Source organism: Puntigrus tetrazona, chromosome 24, assembly GCF_018831695.1.
Source record: "Puntigrus tetrazona isolate hp1 chromosome 24, ASM1883169v1, whole genome shotgun sequence".
NCBI lineage: Eukaryota > Metazoa > Chordata > Actinopteri > Cypriniformes > Cyprinidae > Puntigrus > Puntigrus tetrazona.
The window spans coordinates 18713220-18738269 of NC_056722.1; the positions used below are offsets into that span (position 1 = coordinate 18713220).

At 37.0% G+C, this 25050-nt stretch overlaps 1 long non-coding RNA gene across 7 annotated transcripts in view; it reads right to left on the reverse strand.

Moving 5' to 3' along the window:
• The window catches only part of LOC122330250, a 61131-nt gene extending 36284 nt beyond the window's left edge, over positions 1-24847 (reverse strand). For 3 of the 7 annotated variants that reach the window (XR_006247984.1, XR_006247987.1, XR_006247985.1), the window contains exons 1-5: positions 22624-24306; positions 22137-22240; positions 20122-20378; positions 6911-7045; positions 5511-5596 (exon numbers count right to left, since the gene is read on the reverse strand). This is a non-coding gene — a long non-coding RNA (uncharacterized LOC122330250). Of the gene's footprint in view, positions 1-5510; positions 5597-6910; positions 7046-20121; positions 20379-22136; positions 22241-22623; positions 24307-24739 lie in introns of those variants that run through there. The other 4 variants (XR_006247988.1, XR_006247989.1, XR_006247986.1 and 1 more) reach the window with 4 other exon arrangements.
• Between the last annotated feature and the right edge of the window lie 203 nt (positions 24848-25050).

Consider the following 25050-nt stretch of genomic DNA (forward strand, 5'->3'; position numbering starts at 1 on the left):
ATATAGCCTCAAGACATGCAGTTAAATGAAGAGACAAAACTAAAAGTGATTAGATAAAGCAAAAATAGTGCTTATTTTGTATTAGTATACACTTAACGCGTTTCTGATATATATTATATATATATTGCATATGCATATGTTTCCCTTAAATTTAGTACTGTTGGGGTAAAAAAAATTACACATTTATCTTATTTGTTATCTAAATGTTTTAAGTAATGTTCTTGCTATTAACAAATCAGTAACTGTGAATTTTGATTCAATAAACTGCTCATTTGCTGCTTATTCATTTAACTTTCACTCCTAAAATGAGCTAATTAAAAATTATTTAACTTAAAATTCTTATTAGCAGACATCTAATAAATACCCTCCAGCACTTTTTTTATTTATGTTTTTATGAAACTCTGCTGTATGGTTGAGATGTCAGTTCATGGTAAATTTAAATGTAAATTCAGAGAACTATTTCATGAGCTATTTTGTAATAATAAGCAACTTTATTAATGTCTTGGATACATTTCTTAACCTTCAGGGTCCACAAAGATAAAAAAAAAAAAAATTATAATAGGCTTACTAAATAGGCTTACTAAATATAAGCGTATGGCAGTGTCTATGCTATATTATGTCTTTTCCAGACATATCAACTGTACGGTCATGCATGATTTTGGATAATTATGGTAAATAAACATTTGTGCATTTCTCATATATTTTGCTACATTTCTGTTCTTTAACGGATCTCCCTAAAATATGGTTTCATCCCTACTTCCCTGATTGCTTGTTTGACTTTATTATCTGATGAGTGATCGGCAGTGTCACTTCTTCTTTGAGACTGACTGAAGTTTGTAAACTGCTGCTGTCATGTGAAAACTGGAAATACCCAAACCTCTCATAGCAACAAAAGACAAAGAGATGGGGCAGTACAGCTGTGACAAAAAGTCTCTCTCATCTCTTCCTTTTGATAGATTTATTCTTTATCAAATTAAGCTCAACCATACGGTAGAGATATCAGTTAGTAGTTAGTAAGGTCGTGCAGAATATATGTATAATAAGCACTAATAAACAGCCAATATATTAATAATAGGCATGCTAATAAGCAACTAGTAGTTTATAGTGACAACTGGTCCCTATACTGTGTTACCAAATTATAAAAAAAACTGAATATAAGTGAATATTTTTATAAAAAAATAACTAAATAAAAGTATATTTCCTTAGGCTTCTACATCAAAGAACAACAAAAAAAACTTATGAAATGAAATACAGTGTGCTCAAGTAAAACCCTTAAGTGTTTAATTGGGAAACCTCAAAGCTGTAAATGCGGTAAACATGTCATGTGTTTTGTCTTCTGCACTCTGTGTCACAGCAAATTAAACATTTGGCACGAGTCACAATGAGTTCCTGTTAAGCATAAATCTATGTCTGGGTTTCCCTCAGTACCACTGTCTCTTTAAGTACATGCCTGTGGTTCTCACACCACATTTCATGTATATTGCCAGGAACGTATAGAGGACTGTGATGCGTTGACCGCAGCGGAAAGCCGGCCTCCATCCTATACGAACACGGAACGGGCTTTCTCCACCTCTGTAAGCAACAAAGCCATCTTGTCTCAATCCCACATTCATAATAAATGTCAAAAGCTGCGGTTAGCTTAAAAAAACGGCTCCACATTTTGCAGTGGAGCTCTCTGACCACCGGGAACACTGTCTCTTTCATACACTCAGATGCAATAACAATCACTCTGCAAAACTAAAGGAAATAAATCGCACAATTAGAGGCCATTTACCCTTAATCTTTACATAAACACGGGCCACTTCAGCCATATTAAATAACCTCATCCACGCACCGCAGGCCGTTCATCCTCACCATATTCACCTTACTCAACAGTTCTAGGACGTTGTCAAAACAGTAACGGCTGCAAGAAAAACACAAAAAGAGTAAACGTCCATGTCTAAATGTGTACTAAAATGAAAAGCCGGAGACAGGCCGCTTAAAGCTGTGACAAGCGCAAAAAGCTGGGCTAGTTTGCTTGAAAGAGCAAAAATAGAAATCTAAGCCGGCTGCTAGTTAATAGAATAAATATGGTCATGGTGCCACTGTAATCTGGAGGCAGAGGGGGCTTTGTCACAGAAACTTGCCCTTATAAAGACACACTGAGCTTCGGCCTCCATCTGCGCTTGATGAGAATTACAACTCCCATTTAGATGCAAATACAATTAGCTCTCCCTGCCGTGCACATTAGAGCCCTTAGCAAACACAAGTGAGCTTTTTCTCTGCCTCTTAAGAGGGCATCTGTGTCCCCACGCGCAGGTGGAGGAGGGGACCGTAGCGATGCCAGTCAGCACCGGTTGGCACGGTGTCAAGATTCGGTGGGTAAACACCTCCGACGCCTGGTAGCTTATCACAATATGCCACATTATGAGGTAATTAGCAGAGGCGGCACTTCTCTACTTCAGCATCAGTGCCAGGCAAACAGATGCAGGAACGCACACGTGCAGATAAATATTTGTTCTGACAGCTTGACACTTGGACGGGAAAATATGTATCTGGGATTTGACGTCGCACTTTTGCTTTGATAATTCGCAGCGGTGAAGTGCGGGTATCAGGCTTAGCACATAATACAGTCATTAGCGAAATCCCGAGTTCATTAACATGCAGACGTTAATGCGGCGACAAACGCGAAACATCTTGTTGGCACATTTCCAGCGAGCTCTCATATAGCCCCTTTGATCAGCACGTGCGGAATGGAGGAGAATAGGAACGCGCGGCCCTAGTCCACGAGGTTAATGATATTATTGCACCTATCTGCATATTTAATTACGCTCCTTGTTAACGATAAGTGCTGTTCATTCAATTTGCTTCATTTTGTAGCTGGCACGTTTTCAATGGGAGCCCGGCAGCCAGGCTGTCGGTTAGTAGAGACAATTAAAAATGCATTCATCGAATCTGTAAAACAGATGCTAACAATCAGGTGCTTTCTCTCAACAAGATCTCTTCAATCTTTCATTACCATTATGCCAGTTAGACGTAATTATCCCGTTGCCAGCTCATGCCAGCTCGCTTCTTATTCCAGAAGGTTGCTGGAGTGTTCATCTGAAGTATCAACAGCAGTGGGGCTCTTAAAACACAGACACATTCGGTGAAATTAAGCATTTTCTCATTAGCCGGAGGCTATTGGGCTTATAAATTATTCATTCCTTCCTCACAAAAGAACATTAATCAATTATGAAGATATAAAGAAATTAAACATGGGGAGAAAGACAAGACTTTCATATTAATATGCAGACAGATAGTACTGCAAGCGCTTGAAAATCAATACTTCTGTGAGTAATCTGCACGCTTCGGCGGCAATATGAATGCGTAATCAGATGTGATCTCGGTTCTGGATACGGAAAGTAAAGTGGCTTATTCTTTTATTGTTCGCTATAGAGCGTCTGCAAAAAAAGAAATTAACCCTGTAAGTAAATAAATAAACAAACAAACAAACAGGAGAAACAAATAAAATCACCTTTGCGAAGAAACGAAAAACGCTGCAAGTGGAAATTCTGGCAGACGCACCACCAGGGACCGGAGCAGAGCGAGCCATGCAATTGGTTTGAACCCCGTGCTGCACAAATTTGTTTTTAATGCATTTTTAAAGTTTTACTGCCATTCAAGGACACTCGGGGAATAAAACTCATCCATTCAAAGTGTTGACCTGATTGGTATTAACAGCTGAAACAAATCTGCTTGGCTCCATCAGCACTCCCTGAGCTAAGAGACACAACCCTGTCTCTTATCAAAGGCCAGCCATGCTGCGAATCAAATATTCTGTTGGACAAATCATATATATTCAGTGTAGTGACTGAATAACTGCACTATGAAGGAATAAAACGATTCAAACGTTTAACAATTCTGTCAGCATGCGAGTAACTCTCTGCTGTTCTGATACAAAACACTGTTTTAGACTTTTAAAAATGTCAATGTTTAGTGCTTAGTGCTCAGTTTAGTGATGATCTGCATCATATTCTGCATTTCCAGAATCTAAATTTCACCATCTAAATATCAAATTGAAAATGGCTTTATTTGCATGACTGTAAATAACACAATATTGCCAAGGTTTGGAATATATGTACAAAAACATCATATAAATAAGGATTAGAATAATAGAAGAAAATATTAGAAATTAATTCAACAAATAGTATAACATATGTGTAAATAAATATCAACAAGTTGGAATAGTTTTCAGAGCAAGTAATATCACTTGCAGGAGAAAGATGCAGGATAAAACATTTTACGATATAAAATAATTGCAATATTCATCGAATTTTTTTTTAAATATATAAAAAAAATATATAAAAAAATGTGTGTGTCTGCGTGTGTGTATATATTGTTTGTATGTGTATGTGTATTTGGGTGTTAACTGCACTATAAAGGAATAAAACGATTCAAATATTTAACAATTCTGTCAGCATGCGAGTACCTCTCTGCTGTTCTGATACAAAACACTGTTTTAGACTTGTGTCTAAAACAAAAATGTCAAATGCTCATGCTTATAATTTGGGCAATAAGTGAGCCAAGATTAAAAATTACATTTTAAATAAAATATAAAATAATAGAGTAGAATAGAACGTGTAACACTTTCCCCCTAATGCTTATTATTGCTACATGAGAAAATAGGCATGGGGGGATATAAAAAGGTGAGACGTTCTTTATCGTGTCTTATAACACTTTTGGTAAACATTATCTAACACAATAGCGCTGTGAATCATTTTTCCAAAACCACATAAAAATCATTACCCCAAGCTGCTCGAGTCAAAATCGCACCGAGAGAAAGACGTGAGACTCATTTAGATGTGTTTGTTTAAAGCGCATCATCTACGTCATGTTACTCGAAGATGCAACCTGACTGATGAGGTCACAGGAAGTTGCATAACCATAATTCCCTCCATGCCCATTCCTGATGCCCTCATTACTGTCCAGAGCCCATATCAGAATGTTTATCTGTGTGCTTTTGGAGAAACAGTGATAAATCCATCCTCAATTAAAGATTATATGTCAGAGGTGCTGCGCTGAAATTGAATTAAAGGGAAAAAAGGCTCCTTAATATCCAGTTGATATATCCCTGCAGGTGACGGCTGTATCATAAAACCTTTTCTTCTTGCTTAGCAGACAACTGCTGAGCCACACTGAGATTCATCTGTAAAAGCTACAGTACTTACAACACCTTCACTCGCCGAACTGACAATATCATTGTCCTGATAGGCTAATTCACTTCTCATCATACTGGTTTATTGAGTATAACACCATTTCAATTTCTGGTTCTGCGTCTGGAAAAAGGGATTTTTTTAAGTACCGGGCATAAAAATCGAGTGCATTATAAGGAGCTCTATTCACTGCTTATGATCATAGCCAATCAGTGACCCTGCTGTGAGTTTCTCATTAAAAACCTAATTTTTTGGATGTGCGGCAAATTAATGTCACTCTGTGCAATACAGCTAAAGGTTATAAGGATGATGGCTATATTTGCTTTACACACTCACCTTTTACCAAAGTGTGTGTGCCTTTTCTTGCAGACCTTCTTGCAGTGGTCAAACGCTTGTCTTTCTTTTCATTCTTATTGCACCACCTGTCAGATCACATACACACAGGTCACATCAAAAAGAAATATTCAGATCAGCAGCGTTCATGCTCAGAATAGGGCGAGCTCACAGATTCTGCCTTTTGCATGATTACAAAGGATCTTGTGCGAGCAAACAGACTCTTCTGCTGGATTGGAGCAGACTTATAATGATGGTGAGGAGGAAGGTGAGAAGGAAGGCAGAGTTTAAGCAGCCGTGTTTCTTTGGGAGGAACACAAATTAACCCTCGCCTCATCTTTCCTGCCTGCAGCATCCCCGTGTTTAGTGCTCAGTTTAGTGATGATCTGCATCATATTCTGCATTTCCAGAATCTAAATTTCACCATCTAAATACCAAAATTGAAAATGGCCTTATTTGCATGACTGTAAATAATACAATATTGCCGAGGTTTTGAATATACGTACAAAAACAGCATATAAATAAAGATCAGAAAAACTGAATATTAGAAATGAATTTCAATAAATAGTGTAACAAATTAGAACATGTGTGAATAAATATCAACAAGCTGGAATAGTTTTCAGAGCAAGTAATATCACTTGCAGGAGAAAGATGCAGGATAAAACATTTTACGATATAAAATGTGTGTTTGTGTGTGTGTATTGTTTGTATGTGTATGTGTATTTGTGAGTGTGTTTATATATATATATATATATATATATATATATATATATATATATATATATAATTGTTTTATTTAATTTCAACTTATACACATTTATTGCATTAAATAGCATTGCAATATATTTGCAGTCAATTAATGTTTTTGTTTAAATAACTAAACAAAAATACCGTATCAAGTAACTTGTTAACTTGTACAAATATGTAACTAACAATTAAATTTTCGTCTTTAAAAATTGCTTTTTTGTTTTATATTACAGAGTTTGTGGGTGATAAATTTTTTCATGAATGTGTATGGTATATTTTTAAGTTCACATGCTTAATATCGGAGGCTGCACCATATGTGGCGAAAAACACACTGTTTATATGTAGGCTTACCGCAACCATCAATTTGTAAAGACATAACCCACAGACAATAAAACAGCAGTGGTTTTAATTTGGTGACACCTCATATGGAGGGGTAGGAGGCAGTAAAAGCAACTCTCAGTCAAGATGCCATTTCTAGCCTTCGGGGTTCACAATATTTGCCTTTTGTTGCAGAACGAAAGCGCCGCCTAATACACAACACATGTAAGGCTTAGAGCGCAATCAGCACGCAATATTGTTAAAATTCAGTGGCATCTAAAAGTTGTTTCTATTCAATCAAAGAGGACGGGGGAAAAGGGATTTTGTCGTCTCCCTACCTCATTCTTCTTTTGTGCACTCTGGAACAAAGGAGTCTTAATTTCCTCTTTCAGACTTTGAATAATCCTGCTCTTGGCCTTGAGCTGTTTCCTCAGATCTTCCACCTGAGCCTTCATAGGTCCTCTGGCTTTGGACTGTGAACGAGAGGCCACAGAGAATATTAAGTGCAACTTGAAGCCTTTCAATTCTTAAACGCGCTTTGAGATGTAAACAGCACATATTTCAACCGCAGCTTATGAAAACACTCGCAGTACAAATATACATCTAACATTCACATATTTCCTCTCAAAACGACCAAAATTAGCAACCGTACTTAAGATATACTTAGCAGCAGAGCATTCGAGCTGTAAAAACAACATGCACGCTTTCAAAAGATGCCCGCAATTTGCGTGAGACATTTATAAGGAGCCATTAGTTGTTCTTGTGAAAAGCTGACTAAAATTGTTCCAGACACTATTCTGCTCCTAATGGCACCTCTGTGGCTTTGTTAGAGTTTCAAAGGTAATGGGGCTCTAATGAGAAAGTCTTAATGAATCTCCCAATCTGCATTGTATAGTTTGTATAGTTTTTTCCCCTTTCTTTCTCTTTCTTTTCTCCTCAGAACCCCCCGGTGAGCTCCATAATTACTATGTAGTGAGTAGGGCATTCTTTATGCTGTTAATTCTGTGTGGCCCGTGTGTCTCACTCCCCTCCTTCCTGCATCATTATTGTCACACTGTCACTCACCGGGGGGCGGGCGTTCAACCACACACCTGGAGTGCAGCGGAATTGGGGTTGAACCGCACACGGCGCACAAACGCCCCACAAAAACAACATGTATGACTTGTGTCTCTATAGTCATTATTTTTAGTACACAATGAGGCAACTTATGTGGGACAGCTGTTTAGTGAATCCTGCATCTTATTCACTAACCACCTGCAATCTAGTTTGACCAGGTGTTATCTGCGCTGATATATGCTCCGTGCATATTTCAATTAAATCATTGTTTTCAGCTAGAAATTGTCTGCATTCTGTGCAAATTATTCTTGTCATACTTTGATCATGCTTTTTTTCTTATAAGAACTACTTGCTATTTGCTATTCAACAATATTATTTCCACATAAAACATACCTCTAGCAAACATGGCAGCTGTGATTTATCAGATGATATAAAAAAGCATCATAATGCAGGCATATATCCATAACAGGATTATTATCATTAATCATAATTTATTTTATAATAATTTTAGGATTAATGATATTAACCATATATGTATACACACATACAAATGTATTATATGTATGTGTATATATGTGTGTGTGTGTGTGTGTGTGTACACACACATTTCTTTTGGATTTATGCATCATTTCCTCAATTATTTTTGTGCCAAATTATGTGTGCTAAAATAAAAATACTTTACAATACAGTTCCACTGTGTGTCATAAAACATTATAAAATCACAATAAACACAAATATTTTTTGCATTAATTTTTCTATGTCAATTTGTAAATACTGTATACTACTGTATTGTTAGATCATGTTTGTTTAAAATATATATTTATTTGTGCATTGAAAAATATTAAAAATGTTAAAAAAGTACCTGGTAAAATTGAAACATATGATTCTTCACTAACTAATGCTGAAATTTCAATTTAATTTTATTGTAAATTGTTACTACACTATCGTTACTTTATTAAACGGCTATTTCCACCTGATTCAGCCCATAAAAATACATACAGTATATATTTTTTAGAAATGTACGTATTTAGATTGACTCAGGGATGTCAAATATTTCTGACTAGAATGAAATCAACTCACGTTATTATTTTTTCAAGTGTATAAATGGTGTTATGGTCGGCTGCAGTGAGAATTTAAACACGGCTGATAGATCTGAAAAATTAGTGAATGAACTGCAAAGAACTACGCTGACGCCTCTGTCCAAAACACTATCAAAAACAATAAATCAGGTTGTGGAGTTGCATCCACTTGCACAAATGCATGCAGAGCTCAACAGGAAGCAGTTAGGCCCTGACCGCTGTGACACTCATCAACAGCGATAAGGAAAGGAGAGGCAGAGGCTGAGTTTTGTCAGATTTTGGACAGGCGATCCAGAGGGGCCAGGCAGCAGAGAGGGCTCTTGATGTGACAGAGCATGAGATGGAGGGTTGGAGGAGTTGGTGCACTTCCTTCACACTGAGCTCGGCTCCCTGAACCTCTCCAGCTCAGCACGACACTCTAAACTTCTCTGACAGAGCGGGCAGGCAGTGCCGGTTTCCTGATGAGCTCTGCGAAGCTGCTAGCGACAGCTGTCAAGCGCCATGCTATCAACCACCTCTCGACTGATATCCCAGCCACATCCTATAAATATTGCTTCTTAATGTTTCCACTGCAAAAACTCATGCGCCCCGTGCTTATATTTGGATATGTAAATGGCGGCTTTATAGAAAACTAACACAGAGGCTCGTGCAAGCTTCTTTTCCCCTGAATGTTGTCCCGTGTCATCAAAAGCATAAGGAGATAAACTGATGTGCAGAATGACGGCGGAATCAGGTGAGAAACAGAGGGGGGAATGTGAGACATGCTCTACATCGTGGAAAAATGAGGTGGGGAGGTGGGGTGGGGGGTAGGAAATCACAAAACATTAGCTGAAAGTAGTGCAGGTCTCAAAACAGTCACCTGATCTCTCGAGCTAATAAAGTAAAGTATCAACAGGGAGGACATAAAAATATGCTTAAAGGAATTTAACTCCTCATTTTGTGGAAGCACAAAAGAAGATGTTTTGAAAAATGTCCCTCTTCAAGGTCAATGACATTCTTTATACACCGCAAGAAAAATTGCATAAAGAAAGGCAAATTCCTTTTATATTAATCCAGTACATTGTGCCTTATATTTAATTACATTTCTTACAGTGGTACAAGAAAATCAGTTGACACATTCATCAAAAGCTCTTATTATGTGTTTTAAAAAGTACAGACACAAAGGACATTGATATACTCTTGGTATAGTTAACCCCGAAACGAAATTCTTTGTTCATGTCGTTCTAAAACTGATTGGCTTACTTTATTTTGTGGAAACACACTGACACACACACACACACACACACACACACACACACACACACACAAGCTATTAAAAAGTCTTCTTTTGTTAATACAAAAAAGTCAGTGGCATTTACTGTCATTGTAAAAACTAGAAAAATAGAAATGTTATTGGTAATATTCTGCCTGGACATTTTCAGGGTATTCACTTTAACCCTTTAACACAACACAATGCAATGCATAACTTGGGAAATTCCTTCATATTAACACAACACATTTCCCACTTCTTTTGCTGACTCTTTTTTTAAAGTGCATGGACAAAAACAGTTAAACATTCTTTAAAATATCCTAATTTGTGTCAATAAAGTAGACATGGAGGACATATATTCACCCCAAAATCGTAAAAAGAAATAATTGCTGTAAAACTCTGTCGTGTTGTTCCAAAATTATATGATTTTCTTTCTTCAGTCAAAACACAAAAGTTGATATTTTGGAAAATAAATAAAGTAGATAAGCAAATAAAATAAATAACAAGTAAGTTAAAAAATCTTTATATAAAAACCATACAGCCAATATTTTGCTTTGTTTTTGTTTTACAGGTCTGGAGGAGCATGACAGTTGAGTAAATTATAAGACCGCAACTACGCTGCTTATTAAAAATGCATAACAGACACATTTTAATTTTGAAGTCCACTGTATAACAACTACAAAGCAATTCACAATGGCTTTATGGCAAGAACGTCCCATTTTTAACCAGAGTTCAGGCCTGATTTGTTTCAATTACTTGCAATTACATCACACATTTGAGCATTTTATCCAGTGGCGGTTGCCAAATATCAGTCATCTGACATTCATAGAAAAACTTGTGAAGTGCGAGATGAAAATGAAAGCGCTGTGAATAGACGAGAGCTTTTTGAAAGGTAACTAACTGCAGTCAATTTGAGTCCCATTTCCTCTCCGAGACATTTTCAAAAAGCAGCCTGTTCCACTGGCGGATTGTTCCAGGCTCTCCCATGCTGGGTAAAAGGCTCCTGTCTCTTTTCTTTGGGGCCCAGATTCCTCTCCGCGCACACCCCTGACAGCCAGTCAATGCACAGGGGCCAAGGGAGGCGTGCAAATTGCCACTCTCAGACTCCGAAACCCAGAGGGCATCCATTTAGCCCTTCACTACAGCCGTGTGTGTGCGCAGGGGCGCCTGTGCATGCTAGCGTACATGTGCGTTCGCGCCCGGTGAACGCAGCCCCTTAACGTGTCAGCACATCAGCGCTCATGCCGCCTCTGATGCCAAAATGATATGCGATTAATCATTCATCATGACATGCATATGCTCACACTTATCACATCAAAAACACATGCCAAACAGAATGCGCAAAATTGCCCTAGACGAACAAAAGACTACGATGTTACCCTGAGATCACCTAGCGTTACTCTGACTTCCAGTGATCTATATTATTCAGGGTATTTTTTTAACAATTTCGTTTTTCATCATTAGAGATACCAAACAACCGCGTTGCAATTAGCGTTCAGCGTTTATGTGTTACTGTTTAATATGCCATAGAAATACAATTTTCAAACATTAATGCGTTATAGCGTGCCATGGTAAGTGGCGTAAAAAAATGGCTTCCACGCACTAAGATAAAATTAGAGAACTAAACAGATTACATCATGTCAGGCTGACAAATGAAACAACCTGCTATATATAGCAGCTCAGAATCTTAATGATCATTCAGCGCCCGGTGTTGTAGACTGGTGAGAGAAATGGCAGCGTGTTTTGTTGGCTGTAAAAACAGCTTCTCAATTTTTCAATCCGTCATTCTGCTCTATTAGCAAAGCCTAACACAATTAGTTATGAATATGCAGTAATAACATGCAAATTGTTCCCTCCCAATTGCCCCTAGGCAGTGGTCTTTGCCTCTCTAAACTCAATTCTTTCTACATCATTACAGAGGCATGGCATAATTCATCAGAAACAGGGAGGGGGGGGGAGAAACACCTTGGCCCAATTGCCTGCGCCTGGCTCGGGTAACCAATCGGCGACTGTTAACCGGAGTGTGACGGTGGTAGCGGGCGGCGTTAACCAAGCTTTTCCCCGGCACCTTCCCACTCTGTCACTTGTACACATCTCCCCTGGGTAATGTTAGACACTGCATTTGAGCCTGCCAGAACAATTAACCCTTCTGTTAATTAGAAGGAAATGTCAGACGCACAGATGGCACAAGCTGGCACCCAGCCATCCCGCCAACTGACGCTGAAAGAGGCTTCCCTGCTGCTGACAGCTGCTCTCTCGTATCCCAAACCAGCAGATGTCAAAACCCTCCAGCTGGGGAGGTCTGACGGGGGTTTTGAAGGAGGAGTGCGGCGTGAGGAGGGGTTGCTCCACTCCCTAAGAATGATAGCACTTTACTGCCATAGGATCTGTTGCTCAGGATCAAAACATGAACAACATCTGCCAGAAATCTATTACAAATGTGTCTCTGAACAAAGAAAAAAAAAAAATATCAGAATTTTCTTTCATTTAATACTTAAAAAAAATGCTATCAGTTTATTATTATTATATACTTATATTTTTTAGGAGGGCAGAATCAATAGGAGTTTCCAAATGGTTTATTTCCCACACACGTGGTCACCACAAAAACAAAAATAAATCTTTTAACACTGGTTGAGGTCAGTGATCAGCAGAAAACAACTGTAGTGGAACTTGCTTTCTGGAATGCAAATATGGGCGAACAGGAGGGCTGAAGAGCGAGGCAGATGATTGGCTGGATTGTTAGTGACAGTGGGCCGGAGCTCTCATGTCTGCACTCCAGCCACAGTGTAGTATATTGATTTGTTTGCTTCCCTAATAAGCGGAGAAGACGAGAACCTGGAAAAAGTCAATAGAAGAAAAAAATTGTGTCCGCCCTCAAAGCAAGCTCTCTGAAAAGTGAAATTTCACCCTTCCAAAAAGCAATAATACTTCTGCTTTTCGATTAAAATGGACGAGAAGAAAAAAAAAGGATTATAATAATACATTATGCAACATTTGCCTGTGTTCTACAATAAAAATTGTAGCATCATTATCATTATTAGAACTATATATATATATATATATATATATATATATATATATATATATATATATATATATATATATATATATATATAATACCTTCCTTTTATATGCTAAATGAATGCAGCAATAATCTTACAGGTTTATTATGGAACAAATTCAAGTTTGCATACATGGAAAACCTCTCTTATTTTAAAAGACTATTATTCTACATGAGATTTTAGGCTGCGCTGGTTTACATAACCGAATAACCTCAGCTGGAGATTATGAAAAATGTAAAAATGATGAGAAGGCTTGGAAAAAGAGACAGAGAGAGAGAGAAAGAGAAAGGGGAGCTAGCATTAATAAATCACTTTTTCCTATTTTGAGTTATTCTCGTGACACTTAAATATATAAATAAATTTATAGATAAAGGGGAAATAGGGGAAGAAAATGCATCACCCATAGTGATACTACCCTTGAGAATCATTTTAGTCGGTTGCCTTTTAAAGCTGGGAGCAGGTTGCTTCCTTCATTCCATTGTTACATGAACTAATATGTTATACATATATTTTGTGTCTAATTTCTCTTTCCGGAAGCCAACTGTGAGTAAGTAACTACAAAAGCAGCTGCCCATTGAGCCCCTGGCGACACGTTCCTGCCTGAAATCACTTACTTTCCCATGAGCCTTCCCACACCTCAGGTGAGGAGTGCTGCTCCGCCTCTCGAAATAACACTTCACAAAACATTCAAAAGTTTAGGGTCAGTACTTCTTTTTTTAAATAATGTTCAGCAATAATGTTTTGATCATATGACACTGAAACTTTCTAAACTGAAATGGAAAAAATGGTAAAAGTATATCAATGCTACAAAAAATATATATAACAATAAAATGATGAATTAATTCTAAAACTAATGCACTTTGATACAAGGTAAAGGAATTAGTTACAGGTAATAAACATTCAGAAGCAAACTATCTATAAAGATGCTGTCCAAATGGTGACCCCGTGATGAAAAAAAGTTTCATACTCCTATAACAATTATTATAGTCTTCCACAAATAACCCCACAGACAAACTGTGATCATCAGACTTAAATTACTGTTCTCTGAATTGAAACTGCAAGATAAAAAGAAAGACTTTATGAAATGTAATTAGGATAATAATATTTGATCATACAACATTTTCCTCCATGGGATTTTGATCAAAACATTGACGTAACTGCTGCCATGAAGACACAGAGCTGCTCTGAATGATGCCTTTTGATGCAGACGTCCAAATCTGTCTCTCTTTCTCTAAATCTAGAGTATATGCCAGTCTTTGATTTGTGATTTACCAAAGAATAGCTCTTTGATTTTGGCCGCTCACCCAACATGTACCCAGCATACTCTCCACTTTAATAGGAAAGAAGAAAATACAGTGCTAGGAACAAATACCATCAGTTCAGAGAAAATCCAATCAATCCTTTTACAGCAAATACTGTATAGTACAGCTGGGTGCTATGATCAAATTGTATTATTATTATTATGGTGTATTTACTGCAAGGAATAATTTTGTATCAGTGATTATTTTATTTCATTAGATTTTTGGGGGAAAACAAAACATAAGATTATTCATTTAAAAAGAAAGCAGTGGTAAGTCTGATATAAATGGCTGATTATATCTCAGCTGGAATATGGCTGTGCAGAACCGCTCAAAGCATAACTAACAAACAGGCAGATTAAGCATCAAAATGAAGACGTAATAAGTTAAAGACATTTTTCAAGACTTCTTGGGGCTTGTACAAAAGACTAATTCACCGGCAAGACGAGACTGACAGTATAAAGCACCAGCCTAACATGGCAGACAAACAGTACATCTAATTAGTCTCTCCACACCATGCTTGGTGTTGTTTTGGAAAGCTGGGGTTTGACATTGGCCATGTAGGTGAAATATAGCGGTGTGTATTTGTGTGTGCGGGTGAAGGGTGCAGTGACAGGCGTCACTCTTGGGAAAAGGAAATCAATGCTGATGTTAATTACTCACAGGTCAAGTCCCCAAACCACATGGCTCTTTCCCTCACTGACCTGTTTTAGCTTTCGCTCCAACACCAGCAGACCTGCCCCCTCACTCTCAGCTTAAAGGGACAGTTCACCAAAAAATTACAATTCTGTTTCAAATCTGTGCAAATTTCCTTCTACCATCTCGACACAACTTTAAAGTGTTTTTGAGGGATTTGGACAGTTTTTCCATTTAATTAAAGTGAATAGAGTTTCAAAACAGATAATAATAATACAAATCAGTTCATACAACTCATGCTCTGTAATATGACAGTTCTACATGGAAAAACATCCACGGCATCAGTCATCTGACTCACAAATTAATCATTAATTACAGCAAGATCTTCCCAATGAATCAACTGATTCAGATCTAATTCACAAAACAAAAGGATAGTTCATCCACAAATAAAGATTCTATTATCATTTACTTGCCTTCATGCCGTTCCAAACCTGAATTTAAATATCCTTTTACCACCTAACACAACTTTAAAAAGATTTTTTAAGGAATTCCCTGGCCATACTTTTCCATTTAATATGAAAAGGGCTTTGGAGGTAAAAAGCACCATATATGTATCAAAAATGTATTTAATACAACGCATTCTCTGTATTTCAAAACTTCTAAAGTAATATTACAGTTTTGTAAGGAAAACATATTTTAAAGGAACAGTTAACCCAACAATTAAAATGACCCCATATTTTACTCACCCTGAAGCCATCCTAGGTGTATATGACTTTCTTCTTTCAGACGAACACAGTCAGAGTTTTTAAAAATGTATCCTGGATTTTCCAAGCTTGGGAATGCTTGTTTATAGCGGACATTATTTTGATGCTCCATTAATCGGATATATCCGCAAGTACTGCAACGTAGAGCTAACCTCTTTGCCTTTGTGGAGTCATCACATGTAGATCAATGGGTTTTTGTAACAAAAACATTTCTAGTATTAAAATTATATTGTAAACAACTGACTGACTGAGAGCAGTGTTACAGCTCGACGTACAAGTCATAGGTCAGCCAAGAAGTTAGAATGAGATGAATAGTAATGTCATTTTCCCAATGAATCAACTGATCCAATTCACAAAACCAAACTAAAAGGTTTGCTCCCAAATGTCAGACTGGTCCAGTTCTTGAGTTCTCACTCACTGACTTCAGTTTATGAATGAATAAAATTTTACATTTCAATTTAATTCTCACACTATTATATGGCTTCCAAAGATATGGAATATAAAATGCAAGTCACATTTACCATTTTTGACATTTTACAGCTTGATTGGCCCAGAATGACAATGGAATTCTTTAAAAATTCATTTTATAGAAAAAAAATGAACAATATGAAGGTGATTAAATGATAACAGAATAAATACTTTCTGGGTGAACTACTCTTTAATAGGGCTATTCTTTAAAAAATCCACATTATACGGAAAAAGTAACACCATGAAGGTGAATAAATTAGAACAGAATGATTTTTTTTTTTTTTTGATTTTTTGATAAACTACTCTTTAATATTTCTTAAAAGTACAGCCACACAAGCTGTCACCTTACAGTGACTTCCAGATAACATGGCCACTCTTACCATGAAGTGCATTAGAGCAATCATGGACACACTTGTTTTTTTGGGGCACAATACTCAGAGACAAGGGTCAAGATACAGCCATTAAAAGCAGGGTAATATTTTATGCATGATCCAGAGATGAAACTCTTTGCTATTATTTTGCTCTAATGCTTGGCTTTTTAGGTCAGCCAAGACTCCTTTAATGCAGTCAACAAACAAGAAGGAAAACTGATGGATCTTGTGCACTTAAAAAAAAAAAAACACACTCAGAAGGAATTACCAATTATGCAGCATTCCTGAACAAGCAACAAATTTACCTTCGCAAACAACCATGTTAAGGATTTCTCCACTATTCAATTTCATAAGGGAAAAAGATTAAGGTGAAACTAGCTTTGCTCAGTGCACCTTGCAATTCTAAGTAGATTAATGCTAACAACAAAATGGAAACTGAGGGGAAAATTAGCTGTGTGTGTGTGTATGTGTGTGTCATCATATTTTTTGTATCACCGAATGTGTGTGAGGCTAATTAAGCAGAGAGACTGAGCCGCAGGACAGCTCGCTCATTGAAGGTGCACGCTTGATATTATTGTTGAGTAAAGCAGGATGGGGCGTCCACACCGGCATGCATTGAGGGGAATTAAACTGCGAGAGAGAAACAATAAAAGCAAGCTGGAGGAGCGAGGCATGGAGCACTTGCTTAAAAGACTAAACGGAAGGGTGATCAGGAAGCTCAAGAGCCTCCCATTATGTGCTACGACTCAGACAGAAAATCTTACTGGCCACCGTGAAGAGACAATAACTGAAATTAAATTCCATACAGCCTCTCTCTTTGAGCCCCAGGAGGAATCGCTGCTATATCGGTTGCTCCGAAAAGCCGGAGCTGTTTTTCACGAGCGTTCTTGTTTAATTACGTTTAACTGTGCAATCTGACTAAGAAGGTGCTTATCAAGCCCCTCTTATTTGTTCTTCCTGTCATTGTTCTTCCTGATAGTAATACAATAAATGAAGTCAAAACAATGATATTTGGAAGCAATTGTTAATTTCCCTTTGACCCAGGACAGAAGATGTATGACAGTTTTTTTTTATTAACATCTTCACAGCTCCAAAGAGCGAATTTTACTATTTTATTAAACCATCTAAACAAATAATTAATAGGGTTCAAATAAAATTAAATGATAAAACCGCACTCAAATTCACATAATAATAAATGAAACATTAAATAAATAGAAATTAAAATTAATTAATTAGAATGAAATACATACACGGTAAATAAATAAATACAAGAAATTGCATTTAATATTATCCTAAGTGTAAAATTAATAAATACTAAATAATAAAAACAATTATATTAAAATATAACAATAAATAGTAAATGATCATTTAAATAAATAAATATTTTTATACATTCAATGATAAAATTATTCTGTAAATTGTAATAATATTAATGACATATATATATATATATATATATATATATATATATATATATATATATATATATATAAATTATTATCACTATTGTTGTTGTTGTTACTAAGAAGGTGCTTATAAATCTTCCTGCCATTGTTTGTCCAGACAATAATGCAATAAATGCAGTCAAAACTTTTTTTTTTATTATTTGCAATTATTAATTTTCCATTTTACCCAGGACATGAGATGCATGGCAGTGTTTTTACAATTAAAATCTTTACAGCTCCTACTCCTACTATTATTCTCATAAGTCGTATCGATAGCAACCACGGGTAACTGAATGTGAAAGATCTGTGCTCTTTTCGTGAATACCACAAATAATGAAAAGCATCTTAATTACAACCAAGGTCTTCTTTGAATCGTAAATAAAAAGACATTGAATGTCTTTTCACACTCAGGACAGTAAAAATCAAAAGGATTTACAAAGGCAGCACGCCACAGATGTCATTTCCTGAACAAGCAACATACACACCACATTTCCTAGACATGACAAAAAACTAAATATAAATGTGTCTGTTTTAGTTATTCAGATAAATCAGAAGAGGCTGAAATTAAAAGAATAAAAAACATTAGCTGATTAAGAAACGCTGGGGGGAAGCGGTGGGTCTAATTTAGTAGCAGGACTGAGTGTCCTGAGAAAGGTCCTGTTTGCGATTCGTCAATGCAGCTCTCAGCCTTTATGAAAAGCCATGCAATTTATGGTAATGAGCTTTTTGAAGGTTATGACCACAGTAAACTAATTTGTTAGAGGAATGGCAAAAGCTGGCACAAACACTACTCAATCATTAAAGCCTGTGTGGGAAAAAAAACTATTAAAGTAATGGTCAACTACCCTGCAGAGAAAAAAAAAAGTGCACAACACAAGCCCAGTAAGTCCGTACTGATATATAACAGGGCAAAACATGGATGTCGCATCACACAAATTACTTCTCAGGACCATTTTGAACATTAATACGGCTGAAATAAGGGCAGAAAGGAACAGGAAAAGGCGTCAGATCCCAGACCAACGCCCAAAGCGGCGACGGAAAGAAAAATAACCAGCCTGACTGGCTCAAAATGGACCATCAAGGTTGCACCACTGACATCTTAGATTAATGCACGAATTTAGGTCAGCGGTGGCCCTTCCAATACACATTGGCTTGGCCTGCCTCTGTCAGAAATAGTCAGGATTTTACATAATTCTCTACCTTCTTATTAGGCTTTACAGACTGTCGCACATTGGTGGGGTGGAGAGGGATGTATCTGCCCTAAATGTGGCATCCAAGAGCCAATAAAAAGTAAAATCCCATGGCGATCACAGAGGAAAACAGATAACTAATGAAAGAGCAATAAGCCGTCGCTCAGTCTGATGCAATCACAACATATTGTTTGTGACCTTGCTTCAAGAAGGTCTTTAATAATTGCCGACATGGCTGTCTCGATAAAAATCAAAGAACACCTTTATAATATGCCGTTATTTGAATCTCATTCAACGTAGTGTCTGTTCTAGCGCAGCTAAAGATAGGCGATGCCATCCGACGCCGTTCTGACCTGATATATTAACAAAGGTTTACAAGGGCATTCAACTACATATGTAGGTTTGCCCTTATTGCTGACCTTACAATGCACTTAGTATCCTGTACTTGAATAATGCTGTCTTGGCTCCTCGGTGCAATTTATTCTAACTAATGACCATCAAGAGCCCATAAATCAGCATTAGGTTCCTTTAAACTGAGCTGGTGACTCGGGCAGAGCACAGATAGAGACCGCTGTCTGATGCCTAACCTTGTATTGGCACCTCTATTGATTTTAATTAGTCTAATTAGTTCATTATTTCAGAAATCAAACGGAGCATTCATTAAGCAGAGCTTTGCCCGAGTGGCATAGCATTACAGAGGAATATGTTAATGAAGCTGATCAATTATCACTCAAAAGGAAGTCATTAACAACCGAATTAACATAACCTCCGATAGTGACCTGGGAGACCCTTCCCCGAGCAGCCAGTCATCACTCCTGCCGATACCGGTCGACGGGCTCGGGTTTGCTGCGGTTGTTGCCTGGAGGAGCTTCAATTAGTGCACACACCAGGCAACTGCACCTTCTTCTGTGCTGTGATTTCACAAACTCACCTCTTTGAGCCTGAGCTCCTCTGCCGGTCCTTACTCCCCTGTGTTTATCATCCAGCAAAACACACTGACAAAAGGAAGCAGAGTGTTATTATCCTCTAACACCACAATGGGGTTGCGCTGAAGCGGACACACAGACTCTTGTTACGACCAATGACGCCCCATGGGCACAGCTGGCGCAGAGGCAGACTTGTCACGGCTAAAGGTACAGCAGCAGGATCTTGGCATGGGCACGTTGGACACGGGAGACTATGGAGAACCTGTCAAGAACAAACCCCACAAAGGCATTGTGGATCAGCAGTTCCCAATTGTTTTGGGGTTTTTGGGGGGTTTTTAGGTAGCAGAATTTACATGAATGTAGCAACCTGGTCTCATAAAAATATGTACCTCTTTGCACTTTTTGTGCAACAGCATTTTTACATACCACACTGCATGTTTAGCTGCAGTTTCAAAAAGAAGTGACCACTGGGTGGCGCTAAAACACAGGTTCAATGCGTGAACCCTGCCACATTTTTATTACGTTGATATAGGTATAGGTTTTTGTTATGCTGATTATCTGTGGACTGTTGCTAAATGTTGAAAACATGCACTAAATCCAACCCTAAACTTACAGAAAAAGGTATTTGTTAATACAACCGTGTCATTTCAACTTCCTTTTACACAGATTTGATCTGTTTTGTACAACCATAGTTACACAGGATTCGGAGCTCCTCACCACTCAACTACGTCTCCATTCTCTGTGAGTTACCAAACAAACTTACCATCTATGAAAACATATTGACATGAAGCTGGATATGTGTGATGCTAACTCAAATCTCTCAGCATTTTAATATTGTTTTGAAGTCACTTGACTGTAAAAGTGCAAATATAACACTGGTAAGTTTGAAACTCTGTAAATCTGTGTGAAAGGTAATAAAAGGTATCTGAGTTTTACTGCTTCTAGTCTTCATTTCGTTTAGAAACTACAGTCATATGTACCTATTGGTACGTATTTCATGTCTATCTTAAAAGTGCACCTAGGTACATTTATGCCATGAGACCAGATACTTCTGTAGTACTACTACTACTACTACTAATAATAATAATAATTAAATAAATATAATTGATAATAAATAAAGATTAATTTAAAAATTTAGAATTAAACTAGGAAAATAAATAAAAAATGTTTAAAGAAAACAAAATCAAACAATAAAACTGTTACATTCAAATAATTTTCAAATTGTGAAAAATATGAATATAATAATATAATTTAAATAAATGTAAATAAAAAACAACAACAATAACAATAATGATACAATATATAAATATAAATACATTCACTATTAAATTAAAATAATAATAAATGTGACCGGATCACAAATCAGTCATAAGGGTAAATAAAAATAAAAGCTAAATAAAGAAGCTTTCCATTAATGTATGGTTTGTTAAATATAACTAGGAGACACCACCATTTGAAAATCTGTAAATATTACATAAAATACTTTTAAAGTTGTCAAAAGTCCTCAGCAATGCAAAGTGCTAGTCAAATATTACATTTTGATATATTTACGGTACATTTACAAAATATCTTATGGAACATTCACTTCACTTAATATCCTAATGATTTTTGTCATAAAACAAAAATCGATAATTTTTACCCATACAATGTATTTTTATCTATGCCGCAGATATATCCGTTCAAATTATGACTGGTCATTAGATTAAATAAATGAATATAAATAAAAAATATATACAACTAAATAAATTGTAATAAAATGTAAATAAAAAAAAATTGAATTTGTTTATTGTGTTAAAATTACCAAGAACTTCAAAATGTCGGTAAAGTATTACTAGAAGCTCAACCTTAAAAACAATAAAAAAATATTTTGTTTGTCTGTTAAAAATAAAATGTAAATATAAAAAAATGTTAATTTTCTAAACATGTACAAGCATCTGGTTGGTTGCTTTTTTTTCTGGTGTCAGAACAGACCTTCAACTCATTTTCACTAGACCTGCTGTAAGTGAACGTTTATACTAACCTTCTACAACATTTCACTGATGTTCTGCATTCACACATGATGTGATAAACGGAGAAGGGAGATGAAGAGGAGGAGGAGGCATATTATGCAGATCAAAGGCAGAGCTGCGGAGAGCAGAGCGTTTTGATTAGAACGAGGTATTGGAGGTGTTCAGGATGGAGAGGAGGAGGGAGCCGGGTCTCGACGGCTGCGGCCGGAGGGGCCCAGAGGAGCCACGAGGTCAAGTCGAACCCAGTGAGTCGCATCAGTGTGGCAGAGCTGGAAATGAGTCCCATGCCGGCGTGCTGGATCAAAGCCCGGCTCCGTTGATCCCTCATGCCCAAAGGCCACCAGTCAAGGTGAAGCCAGAATTAAAAATCCTGAGCTCAAGGGCGGAAAATGAGTTTTGAAAAATGAATGAGGGACCGTCCCATGACTTTGGGGTGAGGGAGAAAATGGAGAGTGAGCGAGAGAGAACGAGGCAAGGGAATAGAAGCATGTGACTCACATCCAGGCCGAGCATGTGTTGAGCGCGATGGATCACTTATGTGAGGGGTCTAATGTCGGTTTTCAGCTCCTGGATCTCAGCTCGCAGACAGCTACTGTCCTCCTCCAGGCATGTCCGCTTGATGGTCCAAATCCTGCCGAAATCACAAAGCCAACATCTCCAACCCCTCCGCACTGCTGCAAATCCAATCTGTCTAAACGAACACTTTAGCTTGAGCTTTGATATAAGCTTTGGAACATCTGCTCCAGGTTGGAGACCTTTTGGCCATAAGCTAAGCTTATCACAAGGTTGCTGGGGTTGATTAGGCTTATGTTGCATGCTGATAAAACACAAAAACATGGTTATAAGTTCACGTAATTACAAGTGGATATATCTGTAACCATGATATTAAAACGACACTATGTGCGTTTCGAAGTATGACTGTTTCGAACATTCCTTTTAATCGTGTCTACGCATAAAGTGATAGCAATAAGTAGCCGTACTTTGAAAAGCCCATTATTTTAAAACAATTACAAAGCAACGAAATGGGTTAATAAATCTGGTTATATATTGCAACCATTCAATCAGAGCATTTGGAGCTCATATTACCAGGTTCAAAGCATTCTTTACATAGGCAAATAAGCAGCTTTTAATGCTCTGAATCTATTCAATTGCCAATTATGTACATTAGAACAATGGTTACTGCAGTCAAGGGACAACAGCATAATATGCCTCTGGGACAGCAAAGATGCAGTCTTCAATCTAATTCTGCTGATTCTTGAAAGAATAGACGAATAGAAATGGAGTTCATATGCTACCCCGGCATCGATATTGTGTGGTCTAGCTAATGAACTCCTCAGTAAACTGAGTGGCGTTTACTGTTCTCTGCATTTTAGGGGTCATTTGCAGCGATAACAGCTTATATTGACTTTAGTCTAAATATTAGCCAAATGCATGTTATTTGTTGCATGACACTTAGACTTATAACCTACCTACGTTTAGCCAAAATGATCAATCTTACTTCTGTCAGGATGAATGGCTTTAAACTAGGTTAGGTTCCACGGCACCAATGACCGTACAGGGAGGTGAATAATTTACAATACATACTGATGAATTATTAAAATATCTATTAGTGCCGCACATACTAAATAGCAGTTAGTGCATATTGAGGAAGGTAATGCGAATGTTCACCTAGAGAGCTACAGATCATGTTGTGCCTATTATCGCAAAAAATTATTAGTAATCTTAATGTGTCTCCTCTGGGAAAAGGCCAGCTGTCCTAGGTTGCTACGCATACACATATAACATACATGCAATTGGATTCAAACTCTTTTAGTGATAAATACAATATCTATAAATGGTGAAAAATCCACAAGAGGTTTCAAATCATTACCTTCACGAAGACTAAACCTTGAGGACTTTGAAATGGCCTATTGTGTGAATACTGTCCTATACACAATAGTCAACAATCCTGTGTACAATAAAATAGCTTTTGAAAAGCTGATCAACAGTCAATAGAGTGTGCACATTTTCAGATGAACAGATTCTATATGGTCTCTTTGTAAACTGTAGTTTAAGTTCTCTCTTGTATACCGGTTTTGTTAACAAGGACATTATACAAAAGAGGAATTTAAAAAAAAAACTCATTTAAAGGGATAGTTCACCCAAAAGTTACTCGGTCATGTTGTTCTAAACTGATTTTTTTTTTTTCTGTGAAAAACAAAAAGAAATACTAAGAAGTAAAAAAAAAAAAAAACGAAAATGTAAATGTGAAGCGTGACTAAGAGCTGTCAAATGCCTAACATCAGTGTTTCAACATAAAGATGCCTTTTGTGGTGAACAGTTTCTTTGACTGAATAGTAAAAACAAATTACTTTAATCTGCCTATATAACTGCACCTATATGTGACTAAGAGGGGAACTGTTTTTTTTTTCCAAAGTATCATATATATATATATATATATATATATATATATATATATATATATATATATATATATATATATATATATATATAATTTCACAAAAATACAAAAAACCGACTTGCTCTATTAGTTTATGAACGTAGACTATGCAAGTGCGACGAGTATACGGTCGACACGACGTTTTCCAGAAAAACCAAAACGTAAAACATTCACATTTTTTCAAACCGTTTTACCATGGCGTCTGAACGCTCATTTATGTGAGCGTTTCACTTCTTTTCTCCCCTTATCCCCGTTACAAACAACCTCCGTGCTTGAATGCGTGCTGCTCACTAGAGCCCACCCTTGCGTGATAGCGATTGGTTCAAACGTGCTGTAGAACGTGCTATCGATTTTGATTGGGCGGTTTATTGTCAGACGCCAACGCGTGAAGACTTGCGCGAAACAACGCCTCTCCCACATGCACAGCGCGATGCTATTCATGTTTGCTTCGCTCAATCAGATATTGCGATTGGATGCATGTGATC